A 12652-nucleotide genomic window follows, 5' to 3' on the forward strand; every position below is an offset into this window, starting at 1 on the left:
TCAGCAAAATGGAACTTAGAATGAGGCTCTGTAGGCTTCCTTCCACACCTTGTTATTGCTTATCCAGTATCTTCCTATGGCTTCACATGTCTGCCCAAAGAATACAGTTGCATTAGCTATATTTTCTTACTTTCTGTGTTCTTGGTGCTCTGGCACTGGCGGCCTTGCAGACCTGGGGAACTCCCCCTTCCAGGGTTAACTGATTCCTGGAGATAACAACTTGCCTATCAGCACACTTTTGATATGCAAACCATACCCTGCCACCCATTTTCTTTGACCACACTTCAGTCTGGGACACTATCCTGTCCTAATCACCACGGGGCCAGGTACCAGACAACTGGGCATTATCCCTACAGCCCAGAGCCTGTCAAAAATCATTCAGACTGTTCGATCATAAGTTTGTAATGCTTGCTTACCTTGCTTCTCCCGTTCCTTTCTGTGTAAAGCACAATAAAATATCCTGTCCACAGTTCCCCTCTCCCTGCTTGCTCGTCTTGTTTTGGTACTTCTCTGTGTGGACCTGCATGGTGTGAGATGGTGCATGTCTCCTATTCCTACGGGATTGTGAATATAATAAAAAAAAAAAAATTCTTCCTTCATTGCAATCATTTTCGTGTTTCATTTTCATACCTGCTCAAAACAAGTACCTTTGTAGAACAATTGTGTTATGCAAATATACTGAATTTTTCAACTATCCACATAGACTGTTGCAACTTAACAGAGTTTTCTGAGGTTGCCTGTTAACCTGTTATATACTGCAGTCCCCAGGACACCTTACCCTCACTATCTTCACTCAGTATTAATGATGCTGTGGCTATGATGTTACAGTGGACTGTTCTGGATGGCCCCACAAAATTTCCTATTCTTTTGGAAAATGAGAAATTTTTCCTTTCTCCCCAGATTAGTCCTTTGTTAGGTGCCACACCTTTCTCTGTCCAATGGATGAGCATGCAATCAAAATAGGTCAACATGATTTAAAAATTATATTTTTTAAAAAAACAGTCAAAAAGCAACAGTTGTGGGATCAGCGAGGGGGAACATTTACAAAATTATATTTTTTTAAAAAAACAGTCAAAAAGCAAAATAGGTCAACATGAGGTAGGCCTTTGAACCTATTTAGGTTTGAGGCTACTCAGATTTAATTTGAATTTTTACTAGGAGTTGGGGCCAAAGCTCCAGTCAATGATAAAGTAACTTGCTGTATTTTTTGAGCATATATATGTCTTGGGAATCTCACGAACAAGGGTGGAATTTGGGATTTGGGGCAGTCCTGGCGTTCTAGTCAAATATCATCCTTAATGTCACATTCTAAGGTCAGACAGTACACATTATCTGTTGTTTCCAGCCGCCATCCATTCTGGATGCTTAGTCTTCATGCCCAATGCCCTGTGGGTTGGCCTTTTGACATCTGAAATATCATCTCTTATATCCTTAACATCATACCCTTGTGTCCTTAACCATTATAGCATCATACCCATGTAATTTTTTAAAAAGATTTTATTTATTTATTTGAGAGAGAGAGCAACAGAGAACATGAGCGGGGAGGAGAGGGAGAAGCAGGCTCCCTGTGGAGCAGAGAGCCTGATGTGGGACTTGATCCCAGGACCCTGGGATCATGACCCAAGCCGAAGGCAGACGCTTAACCCACTGAGCCCCCCAGGCACCCCTCCCCCATATAATTTTTATGATCTATGTGGTAGGTAGGGAAATGGCCACAAATTTCCTAGTTCCCCATATCGAGCCCTTTATCATGTGTCTTCTTCCATTCCGAGGTGCAGTCCATTTTCCCACTCTCTGAATCTAGGTAGTACCAATGATTTTGCTCTGGCCAATATGATATGGCGGCAGTGAATGCTGTGTCAATTCCAACACTTTTAGAGGCCTGTGTGCTTCTCCTTGTTCTATCGGGACTCCTGCCTTTGCCATGTGAACAAGTCCAGGCTAGCTTGCTGGAGAATGTGAGACTGTGTGGACGAGAGCTGAGTCAGCTCAGTTGTCCTAGCTGAGGCTCTGGACACGTGTGAGAGCCCACCCATTGCTGACAAAACTGATCTGTAGTTGGCCACAGATGCACAAAGGAACCCAGCAGAAGAACCACTAAGCAGAGCCTAAGCTGCTGGCTCTAGTGTCGAGAGCTATGTAAAAGGTTGTATTAAGCCGCAAAATTTTGAAGTGGTTTGTTATACAATAGCAACAATCGCTGACTCGTGCAATATATTATTTATTATTCATAATAAAAAATAGACTTATCTAGCAATAAAGCCAAACTTGAAAAACAACAAGATTCGTGGTGCCTGGGTGGTTCAGTCAGTTAAGCGTCGGACTCTTGGTGTCGGCTCAGGTCGTGATCTCAGGATCCTGGGATCCAGCCCTGAGCCGAGCTCTGCCCTTGGTCTGGGAGTCTGCTTGAGATTCTTTCCTTCTGCACCTCCCCCTGCTCATGCACGCTTTCTCTCTCTCTCTCTTTCAAATAAATAAATAAAATCTTAAAAAAAAAACAAAAGCAGTAAGATCCGTATCACTGGGATCTCTAAGCAGAGGCTTTGTGATTCCTATATCATGCCTGGGAAATAATGATCCTAGTAGCATTTTCAATTCCATGATTCCAAAATTCTGCATCACAATAGTTTGATTTCTCTATCATTCTAAATGCAGATAAAACATTCAAAAACATATTGTTCTTTTCTTCCCATACATGAAATGTCTGTATGTTGCCATGAAAATATCCCAAGTTAGTAAAGAACCTGTTGAGTATGGACTGAAAAAAGCCAACTGGTCGTGTGCAGACAGAGTAATAGAAGTGATAAATTCTGATGCAGAGGCATCGACTTCTAAGCCATGGTTGTGTCTTTAATATCTTCCCACTGTTACTGCTGGACCTCAGGAAATTCCTTACCCTTGAGTTTTGGTTTCACGATCAGTACGATGGGCATGATGATCCACCGTCCTGAGACTTGGTGTAAGCTAATCACATATTCCTTCTAAAGAGTGGAGAACTCAAAATAAATTATGTATACATATAAAGTACTATCACATGAAGAGAATAAATCTCTTAAGCAGAAAATCTTAGTAAATATATCACCTAAGGCATGAATATCCCCAAATAAAGGTATTGTTGAAGAAATAATCAGGTTAGAACACAAATGATCAAGCTGAATTAATCATAAGATATTAACTACTATAGACAATTGAAACTTACGTCTACACAGAAACCAAAGAGAAACAGGAATTATTAGAACTTCCGAGAGAATGATGTAAGTAAGTGGTACTAATAGGGCATCTACAATAGTTAACAGCTCGGAGCCAAGTTTCCAGACAAAGTCTTGCTTAGTCATCTATTAGATTTTAATTTTTTTTCTGAAATAAAAGGAATAACTTGTCTGTGCCACCACATTTCATGATGTATATTTGAGGATTATGTGTATTTCACATCCATAATTGTTTACATTCTCATGATTCTTTAAAGTGTTAATTGTGAAAACACACAACCCTAAAATGTACCGTCTTAACCATTTCTAAGTGTACAGTTCAGGAGTATTAAGTATACTCACATTGCATTCTGGTGGTTTCTTTTCTTTTTTTTTTAATTTTTAAAATTTTATTATGTTATGTTAGTCACCATACATCATTAGTTTTTGATGTGGTGATCCATGATCCATTGTTTTCATATAACACCCAGTGCTCCATGCAGTACATGCCCTCCTTAATACCCATCACCGGGCTAACTAATCCCCCCTCCCCTCTAAAACCCTGTTTGTTTCTCAGAGTCCATAGTCTCTCATGGTTCATCTCCCCTTCCGATTCCCCCCCTTCATTTTTCCCTTCCTTCTCCTAATATCCTCCATGCTATTCCTTCCACAAATAAGTGAAACCGTATGATAATTGACTTTCTCTGCTTGACTTATTTCACTTAGCATAATCTCCTCCAGTCCCATCCATGTTGATGTAAAAGTTGGGTATTCAACCTTTCTGATGGCTGAGTAATATTGCATTGTATATATGGACCACATCTTCTTTATCCATTCATCTGTTGAAGGGCATCTCGGCTCCTTCCACAGTTTGGCTATTGCAGACATTGCTGCTATGAACATTGGGGTGCATATGGCCCTTCTTTTCCCTACATCTGTGTCTTTGGGGTAAATACCCAGGAGTTCTGGTAGTTTCTAAAGAATTAAAGATGGATGAAATGTTACAAAGGTGGGAGTAACAGAAAAATATTTTAAAGCCCCTGCATATATGTGAGCTTAAGGCCTTGAACTGTTGAATCAAAAATGTGGCCAAACTGTGACTCTTATTTTGTAGGAGGACTGTCCCTGGGAATGTTTACACAGAGGCTGCATGACTCCTGAATTGGGTAAGATAATGATTTTTCCAGCTCAGAAATGCCTGTTCATGTGTTCCCTGATCACGTATCCCCTCCCAGGTCTATGCCCGCACACTGCAGGGCCCACTGTGTGAGGCTGGATGAGCCCGTGAGCCCTCAGAATCCTGACTGTGGTTCCCTTTTATGGCATGGTCAGACACCACTAGGGACCTGGTGAAGCTTCTCTTCATTCTGTCACCACAGACTTCGGTATCAGGCAGACTAGGTCCTGGTTCCAGACTGCCACTACTTTTCACACTTGTTTCCTCATCTGGAGATAATAATGCCACCTAGTTGGGAGGGATGTGATGAGGGCCAAAGAAAGGATTCAAGAAGAATGTTGAGGATGGACTCCCCATGAAATGTTTGCTCTGATTTTTCCATTCCTCATCACACTGTGGAGTGTCCCAGGCATAGACCTTTTCTTCATCCTTCTCCCCATCACCAATTGTTGGAAAAAATGACATGCTTGGCCTTCTTTTCGTTCAGCCTGGTCCCTTCTGGGTGAGGGAGTTCATCTAAATCTACATGCGTGGGCTAGTCAGGGCTAACTTCATGCTAGCTGTCCCAACTCATGAACTTCACAGGAGCATACGTGAAATCATGCATTTCTTCCCACCAAGACTGGTTATGTCTAATAAGTATTTTAAAATCTATTTTTATTTATGATGATGATGACTTAAGGGAAAAGAAGGTAGCGGGAAGGTAAGGGAGAAAGAAGGGAAAGACAGAAGGGAGAAGGCTGGGAAAGAGAAAGGGTGCAAGAGGGGGTAGAGAAGGTAGGCAAAGGAAAAGGGGGAAAGATGTAGATAAACAGAAACTGCCAGGAATGTTACATTGGCAGAGCTTGAAGTGAGGGGAGGGTAGAAACAAGGTGGAGCGAGGAGTTGCTGAAGAGAGAATGGTTTGTATTCTCAAACCTCATGGAGAGTGAAGTGTGGTTGGCATACAGTCAGCCCTCAGTATATGTGTGCTGAATGAGAGTGTGTAGAAGGGACCGAGGCCGTAGCTTCAGTCTAAAGTGTCACTGAGGCACACGCTCACCACCTGATCGTTCTTCGGGCTGAGGATGTTATACCCTGGTTGTCTCTTCTAATGACTTTCCTTTAAAAGGCCAATCTGCTTATAAGGAAGAAATCATTGTCCGGACTTTAGCTCAAAGTAGTAAATATCCTTACACTAGTGGTCAGGTCAATCCCAGCTTTAGATTGTATCTGGCCTGTGAAAGATGTTCCCCAACTTCACCCTAAGCCAAAGCAGTGGTCAGACTGTTGAGGTGTTAGGCATCATGGTAGGATAGCAAGGGGGATAGTTTTAGGTGGGTGGCATCAGCCCATGGCTGTCCCAGTCCTGGCAGCACACCAGCACTGATTACCCTCAGGCTCCGCTCCAGAGAGGACCTGAATAGGGCAAGCCCAGCCTTACAGCACACACCGACAGTTCTGACCATCAGGTAGCAAGGTCCACAGGTGGGGTCTAGTGGACCCAAAGTAACATTTAGCTCCCAGAACCTCGGAGAGCTTCTACCCAACCCCTAGTCTATCTGGTCAGTTCATGTGTCATGCCCATCTTGGCATCTTGGGTTTAGGTTTCTGTTCCAATTCTCTGCTGAAACTGGAGTCTATCCCTTCTTCACCGAGACCCAGAACCTCTCACGGGCTCATGCCTCTGTCTCCCCTTCTCACCTCTTTTACTAACCAATGCCACCCTAACCCAGAAGGACCACTATCATCTATAATCTCGACATCCATCTGACAACCACCATTGCTTCCTCTACATGGCTACACCCAACCATGTCCTTGTGGAATCAGCCACTTGAATGTTAAATCACCTACACAAGATTTCATTTAGCCATGGTTGGATTTGGTTATTGGTTCTGCTGTCCCTTCCTGGAGGGGCCTGATTCTTCTGTCCTGGCATGCTTCCCACAGCACTGAAGTTGGCTTTTTCTTTTCTCCCTATTTGGAAAAATCCCCTCTGTTCTGTTGTGTGAGTAATCCAAATTCAATTCAATTTCTCAGGTAAATGTCTCTATTTCTTCACCTCCTACAAGCTAACCTTCGTCTTCCAACGAAAAGGACACTAACAATATTGTGATACCTTTGCTTACAATTTATGTCTTTGGGGGATTTGTACAGTGAAGGTTGAACATCATCCACTTATACTTTGTGCTCTGTTCCTGGTGCAGTTTGGGGGCTTGCTAAATGACTATTGATGAATGAATACTAAAACAGCTTAATAATGGTTTAAAAAAACTGGGAATGGTTGCTCTAGTATCCTGGTTAATGATTAGCTACTGCTTTTGTGAGACGGTTAATTCCATCCTAAGTGTGAAGTACTAATGAGAACAAAGTAGTGATTGTTTTTCTTCAGACATTATTATTATCTGTTATTCTTTTTTAAAAAATATTTATTTATTTATTTTTATTTGAGAGAGACAGAGAGCACGGGGGGGAAGGGGCAGAGGGAGAAGGAGAAGCAGGCTCCCCATTGAGCTTGGAGTCTGACTTGGGGCTCAATCCTAAAACCCTGAGATCATGACCTGAGCCAAAATCAAGAATCAGCAGCCCAACTGACTAAGCCACCCAGGCGCCCCTATGATCTGTTATTCTTAAAATTACCTATTTTATTTTATTTTTTATTTTTAAAATTTTAATTCCATTATAGTTGACCTAAGTGTTAAATTAGTTCCAGGTATACAGTATGGTGATTCAACACTTCCATACATCCATACATCACCTGGTGCTCATCACGACAGATGTACTCCTTAATCCCCATCACCTGTTCCCCCCCTCCCCCATTCCACCCAATCCCTTCTGGTGACCAGCAGTTTGTTCTCTAGAGTTAAGGTCTGTTTCTTGATTTGTCTTTTATTTTTCTTTGTTTGTTTCTTTTGTTTATTAAATTCCACGTATGAGTGACATCATACGGTATTTGTCTTTCTCTGACTGACTTATTTCACTTAGCATTATACTCTCTAGCTCCATCCATGTTGTCACAACTGGGAAGATTTCATTCTTTTTTATGACTGAGTAATAGTCCATTGTATATACATACCACATCTTCTTTATCCGTTCATCTATCGATAGACACTTGGGCTGCTTCCATAATATGGCTATTGTAGATAATGCTGCTATAAACATAGGGGTGCATGTATCTTTTCAAATTAGCGCTTTTATAATTTTGGGGTGTATACCCAGTAGAGGAATTACTGGATCATATGATAATTCTATTTTTAATTTTTTGAGGAACTTCTGAACTGTTTTCCACTGTGGCTGCATCAGTTTCCATTCCCACCAACCATGCACGAGAGGTCCTTTTTTCTCCACATCCCCGCCAACACCTGTTGTTTCTTTCTTTCTTTTTTATTTTAGGCATTCTGACAGGTGTGAGGTGATCTCTCATTGTAGTTTTGATTTGTGTTTCCCCGATGATCAGTGATGTTGAGCATCTTTTCATGTGTCTGTTGGCCATCTGGATGTCTTCTTTGGAGAAGACAAAGTAGTAGTTTATTACTGCTTAGACAATTTATTGTTATGTAGAGAAATTATCTGCTCCACAATTATACATGGTAGCTTGCACTGGGCTCGTCATTAAATAAATCATGATCTTCTCACAGGCAGGGTGAGCAAAAGGGTGTGGATGGTTCAGAGAAAATTCAGCTCCATTGCTGAGATAATAAACCACTAATGATCAATTGTTTATATAGGGTAACATGTTATCATTATGAGAAACAAAATTTCAAAGAACAGGATTATCTAATGTTACAGTAGAGAAAAAGAATTTGTCTCTTCTAACATCAGTCCCAAATATTCTCTAGCTTTTTCTCTGACCTGTGCCAAGCTAGTATCTGAAGAAGTGGTTGGAACGAGTCCAAGTTTTAATACCGACAAAGTTTTTTATATTGTTTCTTATCGTCTGCATGGACTTTTGCCTGTATTTTATGACATTGGGGGCCTTTTTTATTTGAGGAAAGCCCCTCTTGATATCTCAGATTTAATTTTCCTGAATTCTCATTTCCTTTATTCTCATGAATGCCTGGGGTGCTCCAGATACCATCCTATTTGTGGGTTTATGTCTTGATACTTTTTATTATTATTATTGTTACATTTTTTATCCTGAGGAACATTGCTGACAGCGCCTTATTTCATTCGGCTTTTAAGTGCTGATGCTGCTACCCTCTGGGTCAGAGAGAGGTCACAGTCTGTTCTAAAACATAATCATGGGCTCCACCATATGACTGTGGGTTTAATTAGTCCACTGTACTGGTGTGGAAGCACTGAATCTTCTTGCTGAATGGAGCCTGGAGAGTACATCTGTTCTGGGCCTTTTACCTTCTGGCAGGTGGATTCCAAACTATTTAAGAGAAATGGCTGTTGAAATTGGTTTGAAATGAACGTTTTTAAGGCCTTCAGAGATTACAAGTCCACCATCTCTCTTTGTGTCTGATTTTGGGGTTTGCCATCCTGAAAATGAGTTTCTCTGTCTACGTGAAATAAATTCCATTTTAATAAAACTATTCTCTTTGGTTTAACTCTTCTTTACATGGGAAATAATTGACCAAAATTCCTGCAAGAGAATGTCTTCTATGCTTTAAGGTTATAATGAAGTCATTTTAGTTTTCCCTTCTTTTGGTTAGACAATAGGGCTTAATCCAATTATTAATAGGTAACTGATATAGTTTCTCTTAGCTTTGCTATGAGGTAGTTAGCAAAGCATTTCAGCGCTCGGACTTTCTAATAATCTCAACTGGGTAGAAATCCTGACCTTCCTGTCTGTCAGCTCTATAGAGGTTATAACCTTGGGAAAGCTACTTAACTTCTCTAGTCCTCAGTCATATGGAAATGTTACGGACTGAATGTTTGTGGCCCCGCCACCCCCTCTCCCCCATTCATACATTCAAATCCTAACCCCCAATGGGATGGTCTTAGGCGGTGGGGCCTATGGGAGGTGATTAGGTCACCAGGTGGAGCCCTGCTGGGGGTGGGATCAGTACCTTTATACAGGACACGTGAAGAGGTTGCTTCCTCTCTCTCCTTGGCTCTCCACCATGTAAAGATACCGATGAGAGGATATCCATCTGCAAACCAGGAAGTGTGCTTCACCAGGAACCGGATCCACTGGCATCTTGATCTTGGACTTTCTGGCCTCCAGAACTGTGAGAAACAAATATTTGTTGTTTAACACCTTCCTCCCCCCCCCCGCCCCCTCACCCCCAGTCCATGGTAATTTGCTATAGCAGCCTGAGCTGAGGGAAATAATTGTAGTTTCTGCCCTATTGAGTTAAGATGATTGCATGAACGTAAGATCCTCAGTTTGGTGTTGACATAGAAGATGCTCAGTGTTAGCTGTCACTGCTGCTTGATGTCCACAGTACGGCAGAGGACACTGGTATCCTGTCTTGTTTTCCCAAACTTAATAATACCCAAAGTTTGGGCGCCTGGGTGGCTCAGTTGGTTAAGCAACTGCCTTCAGCTCAGGTCATGATCCTGGAGTCCCGGGATCGAGTCCCGCATCGGGCTCCCTGCTCAGCGAGGAGCCTGCTTCTCCCTCTGGCCCTCCCCCCTCTCATGTACTCTCTCTCATTTTCGCTCTCTCAAATGAATAAATAAATCTTAAAAAAAAATAATACCCCAAGTTTTTTTTTTTCTTTCATTTTAAAAATTTTGTAGACAAACCATCTACCTTTCATGAAGAAGAGGGTCTTTGTTACTTCATGCTTTAGGAATTTGGGGAGTTGTAATGTTAGGATGATAGGATTCTTTTTTTTTTTTAAATTTAACTTCAATGAACCAACATACGGAACATCATTAGTTTCAGAGGTAGAGTTCAGTAATTCATCATTTGTGTATAACACCAGTGCTCATCACATCACGTGCCCTCCTTAATGCCCATCGCCTAATTACCCAATTCCTCCCCCCCCCACCTCCCCTCGAGCAACCCTCAGTTTGTTTCCTATAGTTAAGAGTTTCTCATGGTGGGGCGCCTGGGTGGCTCAGACGTTAAGCGTCTGCCTTCGGCTCAGGTCATGATCCCAGAGTCCCAGGACATGATCGGGTCCCACATCGGGCTCCCTGCTTGGGAAGCCTGCTTCTCCCTCTCCCACTCTCCCTGCTTGTGTTCCCTCTCTCGCTGTGTCTCTCTCTGTCAAATAAATAAAATCTTTAAAAAAAAAAAAAGAGTCTCTCATGGTTTGTCTCCCTCTTTGACGACTTCTCATTCAGTTTTCCATCCCTTCCCCTGTGATCCTCTGTGCTGTTTCTTATATTTCACATATGAGTGAAACCCTATGATAATTGTCTTTCTCTGATTGACTTATTTCTCTCAGCATAACACCCTCCAGTTCCATCCATGTCGATGCAAATCCTTTCTGATGGCTGAGTAATATTCCATTGTGTATATATACCACATCTTCTTTATCCATTCATCTGTTGGTGGACATCTCAGCTCTTTCCACAGTTTGGCTATTATGGACTTTGCGGCTATAAACATTGGGGTGCACGGGCCCCTTCAGATCATTACATTTGTATCTTTGGGGTAAAAACCCAATAGTGCAATTGCTGGGTCATAGGGTAGCTCTATTTTTAACTTCTTGAGGAACCGCCATACTGTTTTCCAGAGTGGCTACACCAGCTTGCATTCCCACCAGCAGTATAAGAGGGTTCCCCTTTCTCCACATCCTCGGCAAAATCTGTTGTTTCCTGACTTGTTAATTTTAGCCGTTCTGACTGGTGTGAGGTGGTATCTCATTGCGGTTTTGATTTGTATTTCCCTGACGCCGAGTGATATGGAACATTTTTTCATGTGTCTGTTGGACATTTGTATGTCTTCTTTGGAGAAATGTCTCTTCATGTCTTCTGCCCATTTCTTGACTGGATTATTTGTTTTTTGGGTGTTGAGTTTGATAAATTCTCTATAGGTCTTGGATACTAGCCCTTTATCTGATATGATAGGATTGTAAAGACCACTTCTTCAAGGCACTTGATGTACGTGTCATCAAACTCCCAGCAGAGGGGGAGCTCCACTATCTTCTCAGGTAGCATTTCTTAGAAGGCAGCTCAATGGGGAGGCTCTTTCCTTAGGGAAATGCCTCTTCATTTCCCTCTTAGTTAGGAAGAGACAGTGCCTGCCCCCAGTTCTCTGAGGGAGTTACACGATACAGATAAGGCCTGGGAGAAGGTAGCACACGGTCCCTGGTACTAGGTGCTGATGAATCAGATAAAAAAAATAAATGTGGGAGTTATCAGCATTTATATTTTATTCTGGTGACTAGCATAACAAATCACCTCAAAACATAGCAGCTTAACACAATCATTTTATTAGATTCATGGATCCTGTGCATCAGAAATTGGAAAAGGTATAGTAAAGAGAGCTTGTCTGCTCCACAATGATGACTAGAGCCTCAGCTGGGAAGACTTGAGGTCTTGGTGGGGGTGATTGACAGCTGGCGGCTGGAATCCTCCAGAGGCATCTTCAGTCACATGTCTGGCAGTTGATGCTGACTTAGTGTCTGCATGGGGTTCTTTTATGGCTTGTGCTCCCTCCTAGCATAGCAGCCCTGGGGACTGCTGGACTTCTTAAATTGTTGAACTTCTTACATGGCAGTGCAGGGTTCTCGTGATGGTATTCCCGTGGACCAGGTGAGGCTATGTGGCTTCTTATAGCCAGCCTGGGAAGTGAAATGGTCACTTCTGCTACCTCCTACTTGTTACAAGGGAACCATTAAGATTGGCCTAAATGCAAGGTGAAGGGATATAGACCCAACCTCTCGATGAGAAGAGTGTTGAAGAACTTGTGACATGTTTTTTCAAACTTCATATATAGTATTTACATTCTTAAGCCTAATTGAGATCATTTAAGGGAATGGGTGTAGCTAGAAGAGAGAGAAGGCTCAAAGACTGGTCCCTTGGGCATCCCATTTTTAGGAATCAGAAAGACAAGGAGGACCTGCCAAAGAAGACTGGGAAGGAGTGGCCAGTGAGGTAGGAGAAAAGAGAGCGTAGAAGCAGAGTGAAGAAAAGCTTTTAGTTAAGGTGGGGGGGGGTGATCAGTGCTGTCGAGTACTGCTAAAAGGTCAAATGAAAAGTGGACTTAAGATCAATGGCCATTGGCTTTGGTAACATGGAAGTCACTGATAACCTGGGGCAGAGCAATTTCCATGTATGATAACTGGATTCTCCAGTTCTCACTTCTTTAGCTGCCAGCCCCTGGGTCTCAGCCGTGTCACCTCCAGTGCCACCTCAGGCCTGAGAGGAACACACTGGCTTTGCAGGCTTGGGTTTATCATCA

This window comes from Mirounga angustirostris, unplaced genomic scaffold (genome assembly GCF_029215605.1).
Source record: "Mirounga angustirostris isolate CCGP_5_RB_7025 unplaced genomic scaffold, mMirAng1.0.hap1 SCAF_6, whole genome shotgun sequence".
Taxonomy (NCBI): domain Eukaryota; kingdom Metazoa; phylum Chordata; class Mammalia; order Carnivora; family Phocidae; genus Mirounga; species Mirounga angustirostris.